The 9892-nt window shown below is 34.3% G+C and overlaps 1 long non-coding RNA gene across 1 annotated transcript; it reads left to right on the top strand.

Annotated features, from left to right (window-relative positions):
* Positions 1-407: 407 nt before the first annotated feature.
* On the top strand, positions 408-9670 carry LOC111870150. The gene is made up of 2 exons (XR_002843800.2): positions 408-7380; positions 8552-9670. It is a non-coding gene; the product is annotated as an uncharacterized LOC111870150 (long non-coding RNA).
* The last annotated feature ends 222 nt before the right edge of the window (positions 9671-9892 follow it).

The raw sequence follows: 9892 nt of genomic DNA, 5'->3' as shown, positions 1-9892 counted from the left end.
GAGCTAGCAATGGAGGTGGTCTCGTGTCCCTTAAAAGGACTGTTTGTGAAGCCGGGTGCACCTGCTGGATGCTGGGTGTTGCTCTTGTTGCAGTGGGCTAGCCAGTGCTAGGATTTTGAGTGATGCTGTCATTGCGCCAGGCTACCCAATGCTAGGATGTCAAGTGAGGCTTTTGCTGCAGCAGTGAGACTGGGTGGCTGGCAGCCTGCCGAATGCTGACAGTAGCTGGTGCTAGTAGAGCAGCTGCTGCAAAGTTCTCCTGATGCAAGCACAGCTGTGACTGATGCTAGTGTGCCAGAGGTCTGCATCTTTATAGTTCTGTCATTGGATGGCATGCTAACCAATGGGTGTTGGAGCTATCGTGGTGAGCGCTGAATGGGTAGCTCTTGTGTGGGTGTACAGACAGCCAGGCAGCAAACTGTAGTGTATAAATATCTCCTGCTCTTGCTACACTGTGTGAGTTGTCTGTTTTGCACTGTGGGAGGTACCCACACGTGTAATGACTGCTCATGGCAACCATAGGGTTTTTTTAAATCTTCATGGTTTTTTGTTTTGCTGTTAACATATCCACTGGTATGGAACTAAGTTTTATCTATAAAGTAAACTCGTCAAGAATGGGTACACCATCTTGAATTAAGTTTTGAAACTACTGGAAATGTTAGTCTTTTCCTTTGCCATGTTCCTTTATTTATTTCATAACATGTATAAGATAAGGTTTAAATTTTGCAGTGTTTGTTGTCCTTATGTACACTTTTATGTATATGGCAATTCACTTTGTTGAATGCATTTTCTCTGAGGTTTTTATGCACATCATAACAAACTTTCATCGATGCTTTCTACATATTCATCACCCAACACTGAAGGTGAACAGGAATTTTTATCAGCTGCACTTCCTATATTATGAAAACATTTTGTTGATATATTCATCACAGAAGAATCAGGAAATTCGCACATGAAGTGAACCTCACTGGTGAAGTAAGAAGAAATATTGGGTAATGTTTAGCAACAGATTCTCCATGCATATGTGAAAAGACATCATCCCTTGACTGTCCATGCACAATTGGCACAAGCTATGGAGAATTCAGACAACTTAGAACCTGCACATATGTGCCATAATTAATGCTACATATATACCTGTATATTGATTCTTTTGACCAATATTAAACCATTAGTAATTAATCTTGTGACAAATTACATTCACTCAATATATCATGTTTCAGAGTATAATGTCATTCTTTATCATCTTGCTTTGAAAGTTCTGAGATGAAGCCTTGTGGAATAAATATCTTATTGACTTAGGACTAGTGTGATATTACTGGCTTTGTGTGGTTCGCTTTGATGAAATGCTTTTTTATACATTTAGCCTCAGAAGGCTATACTGGAGCAAATGCATTATTTTATAACATTCTCTAATATAAATTTATCTTTTAAAACCCAGATGTATAGTGTGAGGTTCTGGAAATGAGACTGAAAACGTATGAGAGTATTTGTAGTTATGGATGTCTTATGTTTAATGTAGGAATGAAAAATGAATAATTTTTATAACAAAATAGAAGCTTTGAAACCATCACAGAATGATGCAGATACATTATGTAAGATGATATCAATTTTATATAGCTATAGTTCCAAGGTAAGCTAACATTTTCAGTGATGCTGTAAATATTCCTTTGTAGTTCTTTGATAGGTTAATGGATAAGAGTGTTGCTGATAGTTCTGGAAAGGCCCAAAATTGAAACTGTTCCTCTAATAAACTCAGTTATATGGATAAAGGTTTATAGCAGGTTCACTTCCCTGTATGTTGGTTTTTATATTTTACATTTTGTGTTCTTGATCGTGCAAGTGTCATGTTCTCCATTTAACTGTTGAAACCTATTTGGCTATCGAACATTAACATGTAAAGATATTAGAAGTGAAATTCAGTGCTTGATATGCAATATTATCTGGGTTTTCTGTTGTTTTGCTATACCTTATTATAGTCTTCCTTTCTCTTACATGTCACAAAACTGCTTTCAGTCATACTTTAAACAGTCTTATATCTTTTTGTCTTATAAATTATGAACTGAACATAGAACATACCAGAAAAGTTACTAAAATTTCAGGGTTCTATGTAACTGGAAACATGTGTCTGACATGTGCCTTAATACATGTTCAAATTCAGGTGCAGATTTGAGCATGGCTTGAATTATATCTCAGAGGAGAACCAACATATGTAATTTTAAAAACGATTAGTTCTTTCATAAGGGTCTTATTATTGTCAACATAGTTATACATGCCACCCTCATATCATTGTACATGCTGAAGCCACCCATAAGCACATGATACTCATGTTGCTTTGTTGTTAGCCAGTGTAGCTGCAAGCAAAGTTGAGAATGACATGTCAGAACTGTGAAGTTAAATGACATACATTATTAATCAGTAAAGGGTTTTGGATAGCCTTGAAGTCACCTTATGGTTATTTCTTTTTTATTTTTATTTATTTTTCCATTAGGTTTGATCTTTATGCTTGAAATAATTGTGATGTGCTGATAAAATTAATAATATTTATCATTGAATTTGGGCTGCCTGAAGGTAGAAGTGGGTCCAGTGTTGAAGTATGAGGTTTCGTTTACAGGAAATGTTGACTGGAAGTGCAGCTGTATCCCAGACGTTATTTCCACGGATATTTCATCTACTTCTTGTTTTGTCCAATCAAATGTTCATCCAGTCTGTTTTAGGTTCTATTTATTTTTTGTCTCAATTTCTGTATCCATAGGTCTTTCATCTGAATGATAGTTTATGCAGTATTACGTATTATATTTCGTTTTATGTCCTATGAGTCCCACCAATGAAATTATAATGGAACATACCTACTCAACAGTGAATTTGAAGTGCTGTAATCCCTGAATTACAGAGTGCCCTATCAATTTGTAACATTCATGCATAAATATTTTTATTGCCCTGAAAATGAGTATAATTCATCAGCACCAACTGCAGAAAGATAAATTGGCCAATGAATTAATATAACAACACATTTTGATGTTAACAGAAGTTGATTAATTGTCGCCTTCCTTGTCATTTAGCTGTTCAGACTATGATTTGATTTTATAGCTGATAACCTTCAGGACATATTAGTATTGTTATTGTTCTCTGTTAAGTACCTCTTTTTATACTTTTCAAATGTCATATCAAAACCATGGGAGCACTTGTGTCTAAGTTGTTTCTGCATAAACCACAAGATTTTGTCATCATTCTACAGTCTTCAGGTCTAAATTTACTGCATGTCATCATATTACTCAATATTCTCACTGAAATATGTCATAGTGCAGTGTGGCAGTAGTTCAAATGCATTGCCTGTTGTTTGGACATACATATGTGTTACTTTGTATTTTCTAACACACTATATGTACACCAGCAGGAATATGTAAGTATTACAATTCCACGTACCATATAGATCTGATAGAATATTTGAGGTACTTTTTTATATATTTCATTACATTATATAATCTGCCTACAGTGAAATGTTGTTGTCCTCTTTGTATGTAAAATATGAGTATTCTGAAGAGTTTTATCTTCTGGGATATAATGCCGTGTAGTCTGTTGAAAGTTAGCAAGTGTTTCAGAGAAACATGTCTCCTCCTCCTTCAGGGTGAAAGAAAAAGCTGAGCATGAAACCAGTATGAAAGCAGATGGCAAAAATCCTCCAAACGTTAGTTGACTTTCAGTGGACTACTTTATGTTATATTCCAAAAGGTGTAGCTCTTCATAACCACTGCTGTGAGAACCTCATATCCTACATATGAGTAATCTGGGTAATCTCTTAGGAGATGTTCAGTGTTCTGTTATATGATGGTCTGGTGAGGCACTCCTGTAATGATCTTGGCAGTTGAGATTGATTTACATTTTGTAGGCACTAGATCACATGAAGCATGCTATTTCTTCAAGGAAGTATCATAAACAACTCATCTTGAGTTGTGATGATTTTGTCTTTCAGTATAGCTGGTAGTGGTTGATCAGGATGCTGTTCAGTTCTGTGTTTAGGTGGGGCAAAAGTATGTCTGACTGAGCTTCAGCCTGATAAGCTTCATGCTAATGGGTTTCCTCCTTCAAAATTACCACCTCAATATGTCAAAAGTTTCTTCTGGATGTTAATGTACTCACCATAATTTTGACTTGTTCAGAGTCTGATGGATATCTTAAACAGCATGTAAAAGAATGTACTCCTTAATTTAGTATACAAAATTCCCAGAGGCATACCCTGCAGTTTATTAAATTTTCTTGTGGCTAGCTTTTAAAGTACATTTCAGTAAAACACGAATTTTGTAAGATAGAATGTGCAAAATTTATATTTCAGCAGCATGATTATTTACAGCATAGAATTATTGAGTTACAACAAAATCTGTGATATGTTTTATTGAGTATGTGGATAAGTCCATTACAGCCATATGTAAAATAAAGTTGTAATTGGTCAGTATGGCCAAAAATCAAAATGACCAACCTATGTTATGCAAAGATGTGTCATGTCAAATTGTACCAAAGTCTGAGTAATTTGATGATATACATGACAAATTAATTTATGACCATAGTTTAAAGAGGTGTTTCTAGTAGGTGTTTCTAGTAGTCAGTATGGCTAAGAATTGGAAGGCTGACTAAACTTGCGCAGCAATCTCTCATAATAAATTCAACAAAAGTCTGTTTGATATATTCACTTATCACCTGACATAAAGTAGGCCTTTTAATCATTCAATTTTACCAGCTGCTCAGTTACTGAGTGACAGACATGACCTCCAGATAAAATATTCTTTTTTTGACATTGTAAATAATGTCTGATAATTACTGTTTATGTAGTATCAAATCAGATTCTGTTGCATTATAGACCATATTACAGTAGTTAACAATTGTTCATTATTTCATTATTGGTATTGTAAGATATTATTACCACCATTTCAAGAATGTAACCAGTCTGTAAAATAAGCATAATGGATATATACAACAAAAATATTTGATAAAATATCTTTGGATGAAAAAATAACTTGGTGTAAAATAAAGCGGACCTATAGTTGTTGGTGTCTAATGTGGACAAAAGAATGTGGGATACATTGTTCATGGTCCAGAAATAGTGGATGAAGTGTACTGAATGCATATAGCTGTATGCACTCATAAGAAACATTGAGAGAGACACATTGCAGTTGGGAAGAGTACTTGAAACATTTATAGAGATAAAGAATGTAATGAGAAAAAGTAGTCAGTCATACATCAGATTCAGATAAATTCATCTTCTCAATTGTTTTCATTATAATGCTTTACAATGCAGCAACATATTTTACTGTCTTATTATGTTAAGAACTGGTTTTGTCAGTGTCTCTAGCAGAGGGAAGTCTCTGTGTGACTTGTAGCCCTCTGCTATTTTATGCCTTGGTATCCCTTTAAAATTATCCTATGCAATTGAAAGTTGTATTTCAGACATGTTTTTTTTTTTTTACTATTTATATAAGACATACTTAGTTGTTTAACAGTTTTAAAACAGAAAATCTGTAGCTATTTTGCAAACTTAAATTCTCATTTAATGCTTCTTGCTGGGATGATAGATTTGAACACAAAATTGAGAATAACCTTAAATGGAGGGAATCTACATTTGTGATAGTGAGATAGGGCTGCAGAAATTAAGTGTTAAATGAAGTAAAACATTGAATGGATATTCCACTGTTTGAAATTGCTGAAAATTTATATGATCATTTAATTCTCTGTGCTGTCTGTTTATATACCTTATCATGTCTGTTACCATTTTGGGATGTTGCACACATGTTACTACTTGGATCTTGTGATGTTACAGGGTAACACGTTTGTGTGTATTTAAGTGATGGGCGGATATGATGGTGCTGATCATGATGGTCACGTGGTTTAAGGCATGTACTCGTACTGTCTTGAAATGCTTAAACCATGGATTTGAAATTTCAGAAACTAATTTTGAATTGCAGCAGGCCAGAGGGCATAATTCATGAAGCTGAAGGGAGGGAACATAATTACATGACAGGAGAGTACATGATGATAAACAATTGCACCTTCTAATTTAGTAAGTACTTATGTACCATATCTTAATATACACACAAAAAAACCAAGAAATTTAATTGTATGTACAAATGGTAAACTAAGTACAGTAAACTTCCCATTTAAATTTTCTTTGGGGAGTAGTAGATTTGAACACTAAAATGATGAAAATGTACATGGAGGAATTCAGTGCTGAGATGTTTGACTTTGGATCATTGAAATTGAATGTTAAATGAGGGAAGACCTTAAATTGAGGAACATTAAATGGAAGCTTTACTGTAGAGGCCTCTTGCAGCATCATACAACACACATTTCACAATAAATCTTTCTAGCGTAAAATTTCTCTAAAGAAAGTAATAAAGGGAATGTGGTTAGATCTAAAAGTTTGTGATGATGGTATATTGATACAGTTGACTTTTTGGATGTTTTCCATTGTCCTGTTTTTAATTTAAAAATGGGACGATGGTTAATGTCCAAAAAGTCAGTAATTGTAAAGGGAATTTGGGTTTTCACATTCATGATACTACAATTTTTTTTACTGAATCTGAACATTTTGCATTTTTTTGTGTGTATGTAGAAATCAGCGTAATGAGATTTTGTCATACATCAGGTCTATTCAATTAGTGGTCTGCAAGACTGTTCATTTGTACACGAGTTTATGAGGAAAGAACTGTAAATTTTATTCTTTTATGTTTGGGTTCATAAAATATTTAATAATCATGTACATGAATATTATAAACTGATTTTTAAGTCTAATTCTATGTTTTAAGTATTATACTGATATAACAAAAGCCTGAGACTATAGGCATTGGCCCTCCCAATCTATGAATCTTCCCAGATTGGCCAGCTCAGTGTAACAGGTTATTGAATAGCCCTATCACAGGTAAATGCAGAAAGGGACTGATTTTCATCATGGCCTTATTAAACTTTGTGAAGTTATTCTTGCAGTTGTATGACACCAAACTTTCGAACAGGTAGGTATGTAGCAACATACGAATACAAACCAAAAATTGTTTTATTCAGGTGACAGAAGGCTACAATTCCAGTCTCCGCAGTTCCTCATGATGTACCTTGTTTGCTGTATTAACTTTTCTTTTTAATTTGTGGGATAGGATGAGACTGAGTCCACTTAGTATGTTGGAGGCTGGTGCAATGGACCCACAAGGATGAACTCAGGGAAGAACTTCCCACTTTTACAGTACTGGCAACATAATATTTTATAGATACATTTACTACTTGATATGGAGCTTTGGTAGCCGGAGTGTGCTCACGTATGGGATGAGTGTTACTTAAATATTTGTAGTTCATGGAATCTTATCAAAGAACATAAACTGCTGCATTATGGAGCTCAAACTGGTTAGTTTGTACTGTATTTGTTAAGCCATTCATTCTTGTTCATCACATTGAGTCAGGATTGAAAAATGTTCATATTTGGAAATCATATCCAATTCTTTTATCCATCTAGCAATGACAGTTCCTTTAATGTATTATAGTGCTGTTTTGCACACAACATATCTATTCTTTTGCATGAAGTTGCTTTCTAGTTTCAATCTGGTATATCAGCCAGTTCAAGTACTTCAGGAAGTACATACATTAATAAAGTTGTTGGTGAAATGAAATATAAGGAGAGAGCAGACTGGTTTTTCACTGTTGATAAGGCAGTGCAGTTGAAGAGAAATACAGAATCTCTGCCAGTGACTGGTGAAAGTTGTTTCTCCTTTTCCTTTTCTCTGGATTGTAATTTATGTAAACTACAAATGGGAGCACAATTGAACATCCTTCTGCTAGGTTTTATTGTAGGAGGACATGGAAGAGGAATTTGAACCACATCCAAAGATAATACTGAAGGTTCTTGTACATTTCTATTCATGTAGAGAAGCTGATTAGAAACAAATGGGACTTGGTGTGTCATTTCACATGATTTGCTGTGTAGATTTTTGGAAAATACTCTCGCAGTTGTGCATGAAAAAATGTTGCTTTTATTTATATTGTGACATTCATTGATGTGTTCAGCCAATTTACCAATTTGCAATGGAAATAAGACAAGGAAAATGGTACAAGAGTAAAGTCGTCTTTTAGTTTCAGGTTTATGTATGTAGATCCTTATTTGGAACTTTTATTTTTTGTTCCCCCCCCCTTATTGCTAGTGGAGTGGGACTAAGTCCCTTGTACTGCAGCCACTTCTGGCCTATTGCACTAGCCCCAGATGATAGGTGAGGGTGATTGTGGAGCTGTTGGTGGAATGAAATTGGCAGGGGAAACCGAAGTACTCAGAGCAAACCTGCCCCAGTGCCACTAAACACTTGGAGAAGTGATAGTTTAATATTGTTGCTATCACCAGCAAATGCCAAATTTATATTTTTAAAGTTTTTATTGGGTTATTTAAAGAGATATGTAAAATTTCATGTACATGTGGGCATAACAGGTAGTGAGTAAATGGTGCTTCTTGAACAGTTTCATTATTTGTTTTCCTTGTACAGCTTTTCATGCAAACCTTTGACATGGTGGGCTTGTTTCTCTGTTTCAGACATGTTAATTTTGTGCCATTGTTTCTTACTACCATGACGTCTATTTGTGTGCAGCAGCCTTTGTAAACTATACTGTAGGGAATGGGCAGTACCAGTGGATGAACGTCACAGTTCAGTTTTCAGAATTCTTCCAGGATAAATGTTTATAACTTAAGAAACTAACTGGATATTGTAGAGTTTAACTGTGGCTAATTTTTGGATTGTTATACTAAAATACCTGCCATTTTTAAACTATTGTATCAGATTTTGAACTGTGAGAGTATGTGATTAAATACTGATGATGAGGGTGGAGGTTAATTTACTGTGATATATATGTTCTGCCTATCAGTGTAGTATTAAGAATTTCTATTATGAAAATTAACATTTGATGGATACTTAAGTTTTCATGTAGTTGCCAGCAAGAAGACAGTATCCATATGTCAGAATGAACAGTGATATTGGTGTTACCAAATTGGATCATTGTTAATTTTACATAGTAGTTAACCATGAATCTGAAAATATCAGAAACATGGCATGAGGTTAAGTGTCACTGAATATTCCTGTACTTGGAACATGGAATTTTCTTCATGCTTTAGTTCACAGTGCTCCTGCATGAAGCATGAGGTTAATTCAAGTTCAGAATTGCATTTTCAGTTATACTGATTCATAGTATGGCACATTTTAAGAACAGCAGATTTTATATGCATTCTTAGTAATGTAGATATATTTAAATTAATGTTATATAAGATAAGATAATAGACAACATTTTGTTTTCTGATAATAGGCTACATGTTTTTAAAACCATTTTAGCCCCTTTGTATCATAATGAGATTGAAAACTTTATAGCACCCCGACTTGAAGGTCAAAGATTATTAAACAGTTTTTAACATTGTATTGAACATCTTCCAAACACTGTCCTGATACACTATACTTAATATCAGTAATTTGTATATGCGTACTGGTAGAATTCAGAAAACTGATCAACCATTGCTTGTTTTCTCAAGGATGATCATAGAAAGCAAATGCATTAGATCTTCATGCAGATACATGACAGTCTAGTCAGGAAAGCTGATTGTTGTCATTGAATGAAAATGGAATGGGAAATTTGTGATAGCACAGGCTACATGTTGATAATATTGGTACTTTTATTGTTAAACATCTTTCTGAAGGTGGTTTAATATTACATATGCATATTTGGAGATACATTCATACCTGCCAACTTTCAAAAATTTCCTGTGGGTTATTTATTGGACAATTTTATTACCTTTATTATATCTATCGTTTCATTTTAAAAGTATGTGAATTATAAGTAATTCTGAGAAAGCAACTTCTACCATATACAAGGGTTGGATATAAGTAGT

This window comes from Cryptotermes secundus, unplaced genomic scaffold (genome assembly GCF_002891405.2).
Source record: "Cryptotermes secundus unplaced genomic scaffold, Csec_1.0 scaffold1314, whole genome shotgun sequence".
Taxonomy (NCBI): Eukaryota; Metazoa; Arthropoda; class Insecta; order Blattodea; family Kalotermitidae; genus Cryptotermes; species Cryptotermes secundus.
The sequence above is the reverse complement of the archived record's forward strand: the minus strand, read 5'-3'. Positions and strand labels throughout refer to the sequence as shown.